This window comes from Chrysochloris asiatica, unplaced genomic scaffold, assembly GCF_000296735.1.
Source record: "Chrysochloris asiatica unplaced genomic scaffold, ChrAsi1.0 scaffold00067, whole genome shotgun sequence".
NCBI classification, from domain to species: Eukaryota; Metazoa; Chordata; class Mammalia; order Afrosoricida; family Chrysochloridae; genus Chrysochloris; species Chrysochloris asiatica.
In genome coordinates, this window is record NW_006408585.1 from 2,404,905 (window position 1) to 2,420,354 (window position 15,450).

At 40.0% G+C, this 15,450-nt stretch overlaps 1 protein-coding gene and 1 pseudogene across 1 annotated transcript in view; both read right to left on the bottom strand.

The window, feature by feature from the left end:
* LOC102839466 overlaps window positions 1–8,649 on the bottom strand; it is a 14,979-nt pseudogene extending 6,330 nt beyond the window's left edge.
* Window positions 1–15,450, bottom strand: part of RHOJ (ras homolog family member J) — a 182,464-nt gene that overhangs the window by 21,621 nt on the left and 145,393 nt on the right. The gene's annotated exons all lie outside the window — the stretch shown is intronic.

A 15,450-nucleotide genomic window follows, 5' to 3' on the forward strand; every position in this document is an offset into this window, starting at 1 on the left:
TAACTATGGTGAAAGGATACAAACCTTTCCTGATTTTAAATAACTCAGTCTCCCCTTGTTCTAACAACTGCTTCTTGGTCTATGTATAGGTTCCCCAAGAGCATAATAAATGGTTCTGGAATACCCATTCAACACAATGTTATCTGTAGTCTGTCATGATCCACTCAGTCGAAATCCTTTGCATAATCAACAAAACCCAAGTAAATATCTTCCTAGTGTTTTCTGTATTCAGTTAAGATCCATCTAAAGTCAGCAATGATATCCCTTGTTCCACGTCTTCCGAATTCAGCTTGGGTTTCTGCCAGCTCCCTGTAGTTATACTGCTGCAACCATTTAAAAATTATTTTCAGAAAAATTTTACTTGAATGTGACACCAATGATATTGTTCTGTAATTTCTGCATTCCATTAGGTTACCTTTCTTTGGAATGGGCAAAAATAATGTGTCTATTCCAGTCAGTTGGCCAGGTAGCTGTCTTCCAAATTTCTTGGCAGAGATGAGTGAGAGTCTCCAGTGTTGCCTCCATTTATCGCACTATATCAATTTGTATTCTATCAATTCCTGAAGCCTTGTTTTTGTCAATGCCTTCAGTGTAGCTTGGACTTCCTCCTTCAGTACCATCGGTTCTTGATCATATGCTACTACTTGAAATGGTTGAACATCGACCATTTATTATTAATACAGTGGCTCTGTGTATTCCTTCCATCTTCTTTTGACACTTTTGTCATCATTCAATATTTTGCCTGTGGAGTTTTTCCATATTATGACTCAAGGCTTGAATTTCTCCTTCAGTTTTATCAGCTTGAAAAATGCTGAGATGTTCTTCCTGTTTATTTTTCTAACTTCAGGTCTTTGCACATTTGATTATAACATTTAACTTTGTATTCTCAAACTGCCCTTTGAAATTTTCTGTTCAGCTCTTTTATTTCATTTCTTCTGTTTGCTTTAGCTTTTCTATGCCCAAGAACAAGTCTCAGAGTCTCTCTGACATCCATTTTTGACTTTTCTTTCTTTCCTCTTTTTAATGACCTTTTGTTTTCTTCCTGTATGATATTCTTGATGTCATCCAAAACTCTACTGGTCTTTGGTCACTAGTGTATAATCCATTTAATCTGTTTTTGAGATGGTCTCTAAATTCAGGTGGGATATGTTCAAGATCAGATTTGGACTCTTGTGGATTTGTTTTCATTTTATTCATCTTCTGTCTGAACTTTCAAATTGTTCCACAGTCTGCCCCTGGCCTTGTTTTGGCTAATGATACTGAGTTTCTCCATTGTTTTTTCATACAGATGTAGTCAATTTGATTCTTGTGTATTCCATCTGGTGAGTTCCACGTGTATAGTAACCTTTTCTGTTAAAAAAAAAAAAGTTATTTGTTGTGAATAAGTTGTTGGTTTTGAAAAATTTAATCATGAAATTTCTAGCATCACTTCTATTACGAAGGCCATATGTTCCAATTACTGATATGTCTTGTTTTCAGCTTTTGCATTCCAGTCCCTCATAATTATCAATATATCGCTATTGTATATTGGATCAATTTCAGACTGTAGATGTTGGTAGAATTCTTCAATTTCACCATTACTGGCTTTAGTATTTGGTGTGTACATTTGAATAATTGTGGTATTAACTGGTCTTCCTTGTAGACATGTGGATATGATCCTATCACAGACAGCAATGTACTTCAAGATAGATCTTGAAATGTTCTTTTTTGATTTGATGATGAATGTGTTGCCATGAATCCTCAATTTATTATTCTTGGCACAGTAAACCATATAATTGTCTGATTGAAAATGACCAATGTTGTTGTCAGGTGTAGTTGAGTCAGTTCCAACTCATAGTGGCCCTGTGCACAACAGAATGCCTGATCTGGTGCCATCTTTACAATTGTTACATTTCAGCCCATCGCTGCTGCCACTCTATCAATCCATCTTCCTCTTTTTCACTGACGCTCTATTTTACCAAGCACAATGTCCTTCTCTATGGACTGGTTCCTCCTGATACCATGTCCAAAGTATAAGAGATAAAATCTCATCATATTGGCTTCTATGGTGCATTGTGGCTATACTTCTGCCAATACATATTTATTTGTTCTTTTGGCAGTCCATGGTATTTTAAAAATTTTTTGTCACTAAATGTTTAATGAATAAATGAACAAATGAATGGAAAAACACATAGGACAAATGCATTTCCATCATGGGTAAACAATAGGAATACTTCAACATACTGAGTCAACTTAACTTTGATAGTACCAGAAAGCAGTCTACGTTTCGGTTTTCACTTGTAATTTTCCTTGAAGCAGTGATGATGCCGTTTTCTTTATTTTTATTCTTTATTTAGTCCATGGTATTTTTAATATTCTTCTCCAACACCATAGCTCAAATGCAGCAATTCTTCTTCAAATCTTCCTTAATCACTGTCCAATTTTCACGTGCATATGAGGCTATTGAAAGTACCATGGCTTGAGTTAGATGCACCTTACTCCTCAAATTGACATCTTTGCTCTTGAACACTTTAAGATGTCTTGTGCAGCCCTGGCACAAGCATTTCCTGATTTTAAACCATTCAGTGTCCCCTTGTTCAGTTCGAACAACTGCCTCTTGGTCTATGTATAGGTTCCTCATGAGCACAATTAAGTGTTCTGGAACACCAGTCCATTATAGCATTTCATTTTTGACAACTTCTAATTTTTCTAGATTTATACTTAGAAGAACCCATGTTCTGGTTATTTGTGTGTGTTTGCAACTGTTTCTCCTCATTTTGAGTTGTGCAAATGAAGGCCCAGAAAGCTTTGTTGCATTCACGTCATTATGGTCAACTGTAATTTGATGAGGCAGCTCTTCCCCAGCTGTATTTTTATTGTCTTCCAACCTGAGGGGCTCATCACTGGGCACTATACACAACTATGTTATGGTATTATTCATAACGTTTTCCTCTCTGGCACTATATCTGACAACATTCCTCTACTATTCATAAGGTGAAAGTTCAGAAATAGTCCACCTCTCCTTCTTACTAGTTTTGTCTTAGTCTGGAAGCTCTGTTGAAGCTTGTCCCTCTACTTCACCAAGCATGATGTCCCTTTCTAGGGAGTGATCTTCCTGATAGCATTTGCAAAGCTGAGATGAACTCTCACAATCTTTGCTGCTAAGGTGCGTTCTGGCTGTACTTCTTCCAAGTCAGATCTGTTTCTTTTCGGGCAACCCATGGTATGTTCAATATTCTTCACCAACACCATGCTTCAAATGGATTCTTCTCCAGTCTTTCTTATTCATTTTCCATCTTTCAGAATCATCTGAGACAACTGAACATACCTTGGTTTGGGTTAGGTTCACCTTCTCAAAGTGACGTCTTTATTCTTTAATACTTTAAGGATGTCTTATATAGCGGATTTTTCTCATATGTAATATGTCATCTGATTTTTTGACTGCTGCTTCTATTGAGTGTTAACTGTGGATCCAAATAAAATGAAATCCTTGACAAGTTCAGTATTTTTTCTTCATTTATCACACTGTTGTTTATTAGTCTAGATGTGAGGATTTTTATTTTCTTGTATTGAAGTGTAACTCTCAATACAAGAAAATAAAACAACTGAAGGCTGTAATCTTTGAACATCAATATTTTAAGTCCTCTTAGCTTCCAGCAAGCCGGGTTGTGTGATCTCAAAATTATAGACTGTTCATGAATCTTGCTGTAATCCTGATGATGTGTTCTTTAGTTTCTCAGATTGTTAACTCAGCATATAGATTGTTAAGTATAGTGACAGAATACAACCCTGATGCACACGTTTCCTGATTATAAACCATGACGTATTCCTTTGTTCTGTTTGAACAACTGCTTTTTGTGCTATGTACAGGCTCAGGATGAACACAATTAAGTGTTCTGGAATTCCTATTTTTTACAATGGTATCTATAATTTGTTATTATCCATACAACTGAATGCCTTGGCGTAGTCGATAAAACATAGGTAAACATCTTTCTGGCATTTTCTGCTTTCAGCTAAGATCTAGCTGACACTAGCAATGATATTCCTGATTCTGTGTCATGTTCTGAATTCAGCTTGAATTTCTGGCAGTTCCCTGTCAATGTGCGGCTGCAATAATTTTTTTAATGATCTTCAACAAAATTTTAGCTTGTATGATACTAACTATATTGTTTGCTAGCTTCTGCATTCTGTTAGGCCATCTTTTTTTGAATGGACACAAGTATGGATTTCTTCCAATAAGTTGGTCAGGTAGCTGTCTTCCGAATTTCTTGAGTGAGTGCTTCCAGTGTTGCATCTATTAATGGCAACATCTCAAATGGCATTTTGTCTATTTCTGAATCCTTGCTTTTCACCATTGCCTTCAGTGTAGCTTGGACTTCTTCAACTATTGTTACTGCTATTAAAATCTAACCAAATGTTTTAACTGCCTAAGCAAAAAAGCAATGTAAGATAGCAAGGATGTTGCAAAAATGAATCCTGAAAAATAAACTAATTAAAAAAGTTATTGTATCTCATTTACAGCATTTTTATTAAAGCAAATAGTTGTTGGGGCATTGCTGAATAAACATTGGTCATACTGGGCACTTGGGCCAGGTCTACTGGCTACCTCTCAGCTGAGGTGTGGCCATGAGTGTGTGTGTGTTAAGTTTTGTGTCAGTGGCATGTGGGGAAAAGGGACAGCTTGTACTTGGCACCTCTCTGTCTTTATACAACAAACGCAGAAGCCAGCGTTCATTCATGTTTGATTCTCTACTGAAAATTTGCACACCTACCCCAGATATAATATGCTGTTTACTGCCATTGATTTGGTTCTGATTCATAGTGACTTTGTATAGGGTTTCTGAGGCTGTACATCTTTGCGGGAGCAGAAAACCTCATCTTTCACAGAATGGCTGGGCTCAAATTGCCGACCTTGAAGTTCACAGTGCATTGCGTATTCTACAGATCCATCACACTCTCAGATACAATATACTGAACATAGGGGTTTCCAGGACTAAATCTTTATGGAAGTACACAGCCTCATTTTTCTTCCTCATCCATAGCTGGTGGGTTTGAACCAACAACCTTGCTGTTAGCAGCTCATTACCTAACCTACAGCACCACCACCCCACATGTACTGAATCAGAACTTACATTTTACCAAGATCCCCAGATAATTCTTATTCATTACATATGGGCTGGACATGTAAATGCTCAGCAGGAAGTTGAGCTGGAGTGAACTGGTTGGATGGCTGACTTCAGAAATATCAACATGAGCATGTATGAGTGTACTATTAAAGGTTAGACATTGTTTCAGGCACCTACATATGTAATATCATTGAATCCTTACAAGAGGGCTGGAAAGATGGTACTATTCCATCCCCACTTTGTAGATGAGGAAGTTAAGATTAACCCTTTATGACCTGTGGGGGTATCTACCACCCACCAAGATTTCAGACTCAGATTTCTTGGGAAACTGCTATCCCAGTTGTTTTATGTGCTGCCACCTGGTGGAAAACTGTATGTGTGACTCTGAATAAATGGGCCTCATCTCACTGCCCCTATCACCAAAGTCCACTTGGGACAAATGTGTCCCACATAATTATATCAAAATCCATATCACCTCCAAAATGGTTCCCTTGATATCAGCATGACTTCCACTACTGACAACACACAGCATCAACAAAAAATTCAAGGCAGAAAATAATTTGATTATGAAAGGTATACAATTTGGTGGGAGTCCTGGTGTGGCGCTGAGGGGTTAATGTGTCAGACTGCAAAGCCGTTTGAACTGCAAGGTCGGCAGTTCAAGCTCACCAGCTGCTCCTCAGAAACCCTGTACAGGGTCGCTATGGGTTGGAACTGACTCAACAGCACAACAACAACAATTTGGTCCAAACATGAATGGTCCAAACAGAACATAGCAATCCCTATTACAGAATCATAAAAATCAGACAGAGTGGGTTATTTATTCTGACGCTAGCTCTTTCTCCTAGTTTGTTGTTGTTGTTGTTAAGTGCCATTGAGTTGGATCTGAGTCACAGCTACCCTGTCTAGGGCTTCGGAGGAGCAGTTGGTGAGCTTGACCCATCTACCTTGCAGTCTGGTGCATTAACCCACAGCACCACACCAGGACGACTATATAATTTGCTTTAGTTCAGAATTTGAAGACTCAAATTATTTCCTTGAAAAACTCAGCTATCCGGAAATTGTCACATAGATGCATGTTTTTTACCTACGGAGCTAAGAAGAGAAAGTGTTAGATCATAGGTATAGTATCTATAAGAAGCCTTGGGAGTGTAGTGGTTAAAAGGCCAGAGTGTTCAGTGGTTTGAACCCACCCACGGGGTGATCAGCAGCAGAAGATGTAGGAGAAAAACAAGATTTACATTTTGGAAATTGTGTGTGTGTGGGGAAGTTCTACTTTGTTCTATAAGGTCCTATGGTTTTTTTGTTTTGTTTTGTTTTGTTTTGTTTTTTGAGGTTGGAGGGAAGAGAAAGAGGGAGGAGGTAATAGTTTCATAGTTCATGGACTGCAGCTGTTTTCATTTACCACCAGATGTCAGCAGACACTGTATTTTAAATCTCAAACTTAATAAGACAAAAGGGAAAAAGAAAAATCCACAGTGAGGAGAAATGCCACAACTGGATGTGGTAGGAGCAAATAACTAGTCTGAATGTTGCTGTGATTCTTCACCCAACAACTATCAAAGGAATTCCTGATCTAAACTCTGTTTATATTATGGAAAATTAGACCATGGGTTGTTGGGTTAACCAGGTGGAAAGGTGAGAGAAGTTTGTTTTTCTGATAATTTCCAGCCTGCCAGAGAAGCTCTTATGATGCAGTGTTGTTGTTGTTGTTAAGTGCCATCAAGTCGTTCTCACTCATAGAGACCCTGTATACAGTTTCCAAAGAGCGGCTGATGGGTTTGAACTGCCAACCTGGCGGTCCAGTGCTTATCCTACAGCATCACACTAGTGATGCCGTAGTTAAGGGCTTGGTGGCTAAACTGAAAGGCTGGCGGTTCTGTTGGGAGAAAGATGTAGTAGTCAGTGTGTTTTCCTAAGTTCTACCCAGTTCTATAGCATCACTATGCATTGGAGTTGATTCAACCATAACAGTTTTGTTTTGTTTTTTCCCCTGTGTAGCCAAAGTCTTCTGTCTGAATGACCTCTAACTGGTATGGTCATTGGATTTTACATTGTTCTGATTCCTAGATTGATCTTCTGTGGAAGTCTTGGTTCTGCTGTGTAGTTCCATTTTAATAATTGGCATTAGTAAAATCATTTCATTTGTTAATAGCCTACTGAGTGTTTTGGAGTCCTGGTGTGGCGCTGTGGGATAAAGCACTGGCCCTCAAGGTTGGTTTGAGCCAGCTGCTCCTTGGAAACCCTATAGGGGTCGCTATGAGTCAGAACCAATTTGATGGTACAGTAACAACACTGAGTGTTTAGCACAACCAAGGAAGACGTATGGAATCTATAGCCCAAACCCAAATCGAAACCCACAGTCATTGAGTCCATTCCGACTCTCAGCAACCCTTGTTAGAGTTTCCGAGGCTGTAAATCATTCTGCGAGTGGGAAGACTCCCCTTTCTTCTGCTGAGTGAATTTGAACTGCTGACCTTGAAGTTAGAGGCCCAACACGTAGGCCACGATGTCACTAGGGTTCCTTATGAATATATATGGAATAAGAATTGAAAATACAATTGGGGAATGAAGAAAAATACACACTAAACAATTCAATGTATGCAAACTGGAGAGGTGAAATTTCTGTTGCTTTGTTAGCAAATTTGAAAATGGAGCAATGTAGAATATTTATCTGACTGAAATGAAAAAAAATACAATCCTAAGCCTGGAAGAGGCCTTGGAAATCAGAACAGTGTTTCCCAAAGGATGGTTTGATCTTTGGAGTTGTAAGACCAGCATCACCTAAGTTTTTGTTAGAAATGTACATTCTCAGGCCCCATGCAGCGGCCCCTCCCCTGAGTCAGAGTCTGGAGAGGGACTACATCATCTGTGTCTTAAGAAGTTCTCCAGATGAATCAGGTACAACTCAAATCTGGTTAGTGCCCACCTCCCCACAACTTTATAGTTGAGGAACTCAAGGTCTAGACAGATGGAGTGATTTAATCACAGAGCAAATCTACCTATAAAGAATGTTAACATCTGTGCTGGGCAAGGTTCAGGGCTCCTTGCAGCCCCTGTACACCACTGGTTACAACTGTGAAACATGACAGAGATTTATAATTACAAAGTATTCTCTCTGGGTTGAGCTTAGGTTGGATGATCACTTGTGATGATGTGAAGAGGCTATGAGGAATGGATAAATGTTCTAGTGGGATTTCAGATTCCTTCCAACTTTCAAATTGAGGACAAAAGGTAGGTACTTATGTGCTTCTTGAAGACACAATGCTTAAATCTGAAAAAGCAGTGCAAGTAGGGTTTTGGGGGGACTACAGTGGACATAGTCTGGAATGGGGATGTAGGAAGGGATTGGGAGCAAGGTAGACTTTTGAGAGCTTTTCACCCAACTTTACCCTGAATTCTGGGTAATATTTGGTTTGAGGATGGAGCTGGTGATCTGGGGATAGTTATGGATGATTATTAGAAAAATGAAGAGGTTGAGGAATGCCTTAATATCAGGTGGGCCAAACTCCTGGATCCTAAGTATATTCTGGAACAGCAACATACTGATGGTACAGATGACTAGAAAGTAAAACCATGAGACGAGCACATCTCAGCATTTGTTGTTCTTGTTGTTAAGTGCAGTCAAGTCATTTCTGACTCATAGCAACCCTGTCTATGGGTTTTGAAGAGCTGCTGGTGAGTTTGAACTACTGAACTTGTGGTTCAAACTGACCTTGCAGTCCAGTGCTTATTCTACAGTGCCACACCAGGACTTTACTTGGATTTAAATCACCTAAGGATCTTATTAAACATGCCGATTCTGATTCAATAGCAAGTCTGGGGTGAGGTCTGAGGATTTGCCTTTCTAATGAGTTCCCAGGTGATGCTGATCCCATTGGTCCAGGGTACCCACTTTGAGCAGGAAGGAAAATTGCACGTAGTATTCTCATACCTCTTCTTCCATGCCCACATTAAATTGGAAATTGAATCTGCTTGCAAGTCCTCTTGGGTTTAATGACATCAATCGCAGTTTTTCCTGCACACACGTCATTTTCATATTTTCCCACAAGGATGCTTAAGGCTTGATTTGGAAAATATGGAAGGTACCATGTATAGAGCAGGAGCAGAGTGGTTAAGAACATGAGCTACAGTAACAGATTTTCTGGATTTGAACACCAGTTCTATGACCACTGTGAAATCTTGGGTTAGTTCTCTCTGTCTCAATTTCTTTATAAAATAAGGTTGGCAATAGTACTGGCCCCATATGAGTGGAGTTTGAACAATGTCTTGAACTTAGTTAGTACATTTGTAATGAAGCAACAGAGCGCATGCCAACCACAACTGCAGTTCCCGGCACTGTTACCCTCCTCTGGTTGGATGTTGTTGGGTACTGTTGAGTTGATTTAGACTGTGAGAGACTCATGTGAGAGTAGAATTGGCTTCAGTCTTTGCAGAAACATATCATCAGATTGTCTAGCTGTAGACTCACTGCTGTTGTTGTTTTTAAGTACCATCGAGCCGGTACTGACCCATAGCGACCCTGTATAGGTTTTCCGAGGAGTGGCTGGTGAGTTTGGAACACTGACCTTGTGGTTCACACCTCCCTTATCGTTGAGTGTTTATCCCACAGCACCACGGAATGGATGTAAATGTCAGCGTTTTGATTAGTCACCAGTGCACTTAACTCATTGAATATCAGGACTGAGTCTGAAATTGAGTTTTTCTAAATGGAGCAGTAAAGGAGCTCTGACAGTGTAGTGGATTACAAGCTGGGCTGCAGTTGAAATCTACTAGTTACTCCGCAGGAGAAAGATGAGCCTCTCTGCTCCTGTAAAGATTTAACAGCCTCAGAAAACCTCTACAGGGTTGCTAGCAGTCAGAACTGACTTGATGGCACACAACCGCCACCAGTAGTGATGAGACCCACATGTCTGTAAACTCTGAATCTCCAAATCAGTGTGCCTACAGCTCCATATTATGTAATTTGGGAGCAAAGTGAGATGGTATCTTAAGGTTACTTTTACCCAATAACCTCTAATGCTTGAATACTTTCCGTTAATCCTCTAAATTTTGAACTTTCAAAATCATATTAAGACCCATGCAAACAAAGTTTGAGTTGCCCATTGAGAATAAAACATGTGTTCTGAGATTTCAGGCAAACTTTCCAAGGGTTGATGCCAAATCTTGTGTTCCAGATGGTCCTGTCTGTTTAACCCATACCAAAGGAGTAGGCTTGTGTCCTTCCAAGGTGACCCTGGGTTGCTGGTAATGAACCGCAGCTGCACTCTCCTTCCTTCCTGGCCACATGCCTCTTTGGCTCAAAAAGGAAAAGGGGCTTCAGAAACCAGGGCGGTGATGATGTGTTTTGCACAATCCTGGCTGGGTGACCAGCGCAGCTTGTCCTTCCTGCCCTCACTCTCCCACAGTCACTGATGAGCTGCTCTGGGTTGTTTCTTAGTGACAGACAACATTCCATGCTTGCTCTCGTGCAGATGCCCCGATTATGTGGTATTTCTATGAAGCGAACTCCTGGGTTTGCCTGCTGAGAAATCTGGTGCCTTTTGAGGTTGACTAGCAGACTAGTCCTGGCTCCTGACACTTGCTGTTGTTATTGTTAAGAGCTGTTGAGCCAGTTCCAACTCATAGTGACCCAGTATAAGGTTTCCCAGGAGTGGCTGGTGAGCTTGAACATATGATCTTGTGATTCAAATCAACTTTGCAGTCCAGTGCATTAACCCACAGTGCCACACCAAGACTCCAGCTCCTGACACTAGGAGATTCTTATTCTGCTCCGGCAATGCTGCTAACTGCCACTTTTTCAAATGTTGCGTTGGAGATATGCCCATCCTAGAATTTGTCCCAAGAGGCCACCGTCTAAGCAGGGCTTTGTCCCATGTTACTCAGCAGAGAGAGGGCCTACTGAAAGAAGGCAAAACTGGCTTTATGTAGGTGGCTGCTTCGAACCAGCACCTGAGGAAGACCCTTCTCCCAGTTAGTCATTCCTTACCAGTGAATACTAGATTTGCTGCTTTATCCCCCACCCCAGCATCCGGCTCTCCACTAGGCCTCTGATGAGACTCTAAAAACACTGGCCTGCAAGTATGTCATGGAAAAGGTTGCTCGGGGTCTGTTTCTGAGGTTGAGCCAAAGATGTGAGCTCTAGAAATCCCTTTCAGAGAGAACACACGATTAGGGTCACGTGCTATGCAGGATGAGTTGGTACAACCTCAGCAGATTTGGCTTACTGCCTTGCCGGTGTGATCTGAGGAGTAACAAGCAGAGACACCCTCAGAAAAATTCCTCATGTCATTGCCTAACCTAATATTTGGAATTCTGCCTAATAGATGAACCCGAGTTAAATAGAGTCTTTATCTTTCCAGGATTCCACTGAAAGCCCAAATATTAGTTTGTTTTAGGGACTTGGAGAAGGGGCTAATGTTTAATAGCAGCTACCATGTGTTGGGCATGTATTTGTGTTAATTCATTACAAATGTTCTTCAGCAATTGTGTGGCTAGATTGTGAAGAGGTTGGAGTGTGTTTTAGACCAGGACTTAGGGAGAGCTGTAGCTGTATTCCAGCCAGACTAGGTTCTTAGAAAGTAGAAGGGAACCTGATTTAAGTGGAGGGGAACCTGGTTTAGTGATTTTGCCCAGGGCAGGTTTTGACAGTAGAGATAATGAGTTCTTTTATGACCATAGAAGAATCGATGCATTTGAATTATAGCGTTGGGCAAGAATATTAAAAGTACCACGGACTGCCAGAAGAACCAACAAATGTTTGTTGGAAGAAGTAAAGCACGAATGCTTCTTAGAAGCCAGGATGGTGAGATTTCATCTCTTATACTTCAGATGGATTATCAGGAGGGACCAGTCCCTGAAGAAGGACATCATGCTTGGTAAAATGGAGAATCAGTGAAAAAGAGGAAATAGCCCCACAGAGATGGATTGACACAGTAGCAGTAGCAATGAGCTAAAACATAACAACAATTATGAGATTTGCACAGGATGGAACAGTGTTTTGTTCTGTTGTGATAAGGTCGCTCTGAATCAGAGCTGACTCAACGGTACCTAACAACGTCACTATACTTGTCGGAACACATTTGCCTCTTAAGCTTGTTTTGGTCAACTCTGACCCTACAGTTAGATCATCAGAAATATGAGGGCTACTGCTAACTTTATAGCTAGGTGCTGAGATTTGTGCATCAGAGATTAGACAATTGATTTTTAGCTCATTTTTCTCTCAGGAGAAACTCTGGTCAATGTGATTATTTTTGAATTTGCTATAGATGTTCCTTAGCTAGGTAGTCCAAGCACCATTTGCAAAATCATAACAGATGATTGTCCTATCTACATACAGGAATGGAAATGTCCTATCTACATACAGGAATGGAAATGTTCTATCTACATACAGGAATGGAAATGTGGGAACAATATCTCTAAATTAAATTTGTTAGACTTATTGGCAAAGTTCTATCATCATGGGAATCAACTGGGATGATGGTTACTACTGGGTCCTTCTAACTTTAGGAGCAATGCTTCAACCACCAAATACTTGGAGTTGTTGTTAGGAGCATTCATAGTGACCGTAGATACAACAGAACATTTGCCTCGTCCAGCATCCTTCTCACAATCATTGCTATGTTTGAGTCCACTGCTGGCAGCTACTGTGTCAGTCTATCTTACTGAGGTTTTTTTTTTTTTTGCTGACCCTCTACTTTACCAAGCATGATGTCCTTCTCCAGGGACTACTGTTGTTGTGATTGTTAGGGGCCTTCAAGTTGGTACCAATTCATAGTGACCTTATGCACAACAGGATGAAACACTGCCTGGTCCTGTGCCAACCTCACAATGATTATTACGCTTAAGCCCATTGTTGCTGCCACTGTGCCGATCCATCAGTTTAGAGGTCTTCCCCTTTTATACTGACCCTCCACTTTCTCAAGTATGATGTTCTTCTCCAGGGTCTGGTCCCTCCTGATAATATGCCTGAAATATGAGAGATAAAGTCTGGCTATCCTGGCTTCTAAGGAACATTCTGGCTGTACTTCTTCCAACACAACTTTTGGCAGTCCATGGTACTCCAACACCATAACTCAAATGCATCAATTCTTCTATAGTCTTCTTTATTCATTGTTCAACTCTCACATGCATATGAGTTTATTGAAAATACCATGGCTTGGATCAGGTACACCTTAATACTCAGACTGACATCTTTGCTCTTGAACACTTTAAAGAGGTCTTGTTCAGCAGATTTGCCCAATGCAATAAGTACATTGGTTTCTTGAGTGTTGCTTCCTTGAGTGTTGATGGTTGAGGTGAGCAAAATTAAGTCTTTGACAATTTCAATATTTTCTCCGTTTATCTTGATGTTATTTACTGGTCCAGTGGTGAGAATTTTTCTTTTCTTTACATTAAGGTGCAACCCAAATTGAAGACTGTGGTCTTTGATCTTCATTAGTAAGTTTTTCAAGTCCTCTTCACTTTCAGCAAACAAAGTATACCATCTGCTTATAACAGGGTGTTAATGAATTTTCCTCCAATCCTGATGCCATGTTCTTCTTCAGACAATCGAGCTTCTCAAATTATTTGCTCAGCATACAAATTGAATGATGGTGGTTCTGTTCCATGGAGTCAGTTCTGACTCATAGTGACTCTGCATAGGGTTTCCGAGGCTGTAAATCTTTATGGGAGCAGAAAGCCTCATCTTTCTCCCATGGAATGGCTGGTAGTTTCGAACTGCTGACTTTAAGGTTATCAGCCCAATTTGTAACCACTACACTACCAGAGCTCCTTACAGGTTGAATAAGTATGGTGAAAGAATACAAGCCTGGTACACACCTTGCCTAATTTTAATTCAGTGTTCCCTTATTCCATTCGAACAACTGTCTCTTGGTCTATGTATAGGTTCCTCAGGAGCACAATTAAGTGTTCTGGAATATTCATTCTCCTCAGTGTTGTCCATAGCTTGTCATGATCCACAAAATCAAAATCCTTTGAGTAGTCAATGAAGTACAGGTAAACATCTTTCTGGTATTCTTTGCTTTCAGTCAAGACCCATCTGATGCCAGCAATAATATCCCTTGTTTCATGTCCTCATCTGAATCTGGCTTGAATCTGTAGAAGTTTCCTATCAATGTACTGTTATAGCCATTTTTAAATTCACTTTAGCAAAAATTTACTTACATGAAATATTAGTGATACTGTTTGATGACTTCTGAAATCCACAGGCTCACCTCTCTTTGGAATGAGCACAAATACAGATAAATGTCTTCCAGTCAGTTGGCCAGGTAGTTGTCTTCCAAATTTTTTGTCATAAATGAGTGAGTACCTCCACTGCCACCTCAGTTTGTTGAAAGATTTGGGTTTCTATTCCATCAATTCCCAGAGCCTTGTTTTTTTGCCAATGCCTCAGTGCACCTTGAATTTCTTCCTTCAATATCATTGGCTCTTGGTCATATGCTACCTCTTGCAATGTTTGAACATTTTTGATACAGTGACTCTGTATAATCCTTTTACCTTCTTTTTTTTTTCCATTTAAAGTTTTTATTGTGGATTGAGTGTAAGTTTACAGGGCATAGCATTAGTTTTACATTCAACAAATCGTGTACCTTGTTTCATTACATTAATTATAATCCCCTCCATGTACCATCAGTTAACAGTATTTCTCTCTATCTACTTTAGCTTTTTAAAAAACACAAAAACAAAAAACCCCACTCAGGCATATATAATAATTTACACCTCCAAAGGGCACATTCTGCAAGTCTGCTCCTGGCCAACAGTTCTTAATCCTTCTTTTCTTAGTTGATGAATCTAGAGTCCTCAGCCGCTCCCCCTCTCCATGCCCTCATCTCTGCCTCCATCACTGGCGCTGCTGCTTCTCTGGATAAGGTCCCACATTCTATTTGTGCGTTCCTTTTTTCATGGATCTAGGGTCCTCTGTTTCTGGACTGAAAGATTAACCACTCCCCCCCCCCTTTTTTTTTTCCTTTTACCTTCTTTTGATATTTTCTGTATCATTCAATATTTTGCCCATAGAATCCTTCATTATTGCAAGTCAAGGTTTGAATTGTTTCTTCAGTTCCCTTAGCTTGAGAAATGCTGAGTGTGTATTTCCTTTCTGTTTTTCTAACTTCACGTCTTTGCACATTTCATTATAATATTTGACTTTGTCTTTCCTAGCTACCCTTTGAATATTTATATTCCACTCTTTTTCTTCCTCATTTCTTCCATTTGCTTTAGCCTCTGTATGCTGGAGAGCAAGTTTCAGAGTCTAAAATCCACTTTGGTTACTTTTTTCTTGTTTTCTTAACGACCTTTTGCTTTCTTCCTGTATGATGTACTTGATGTCATCCTACAACTCCTG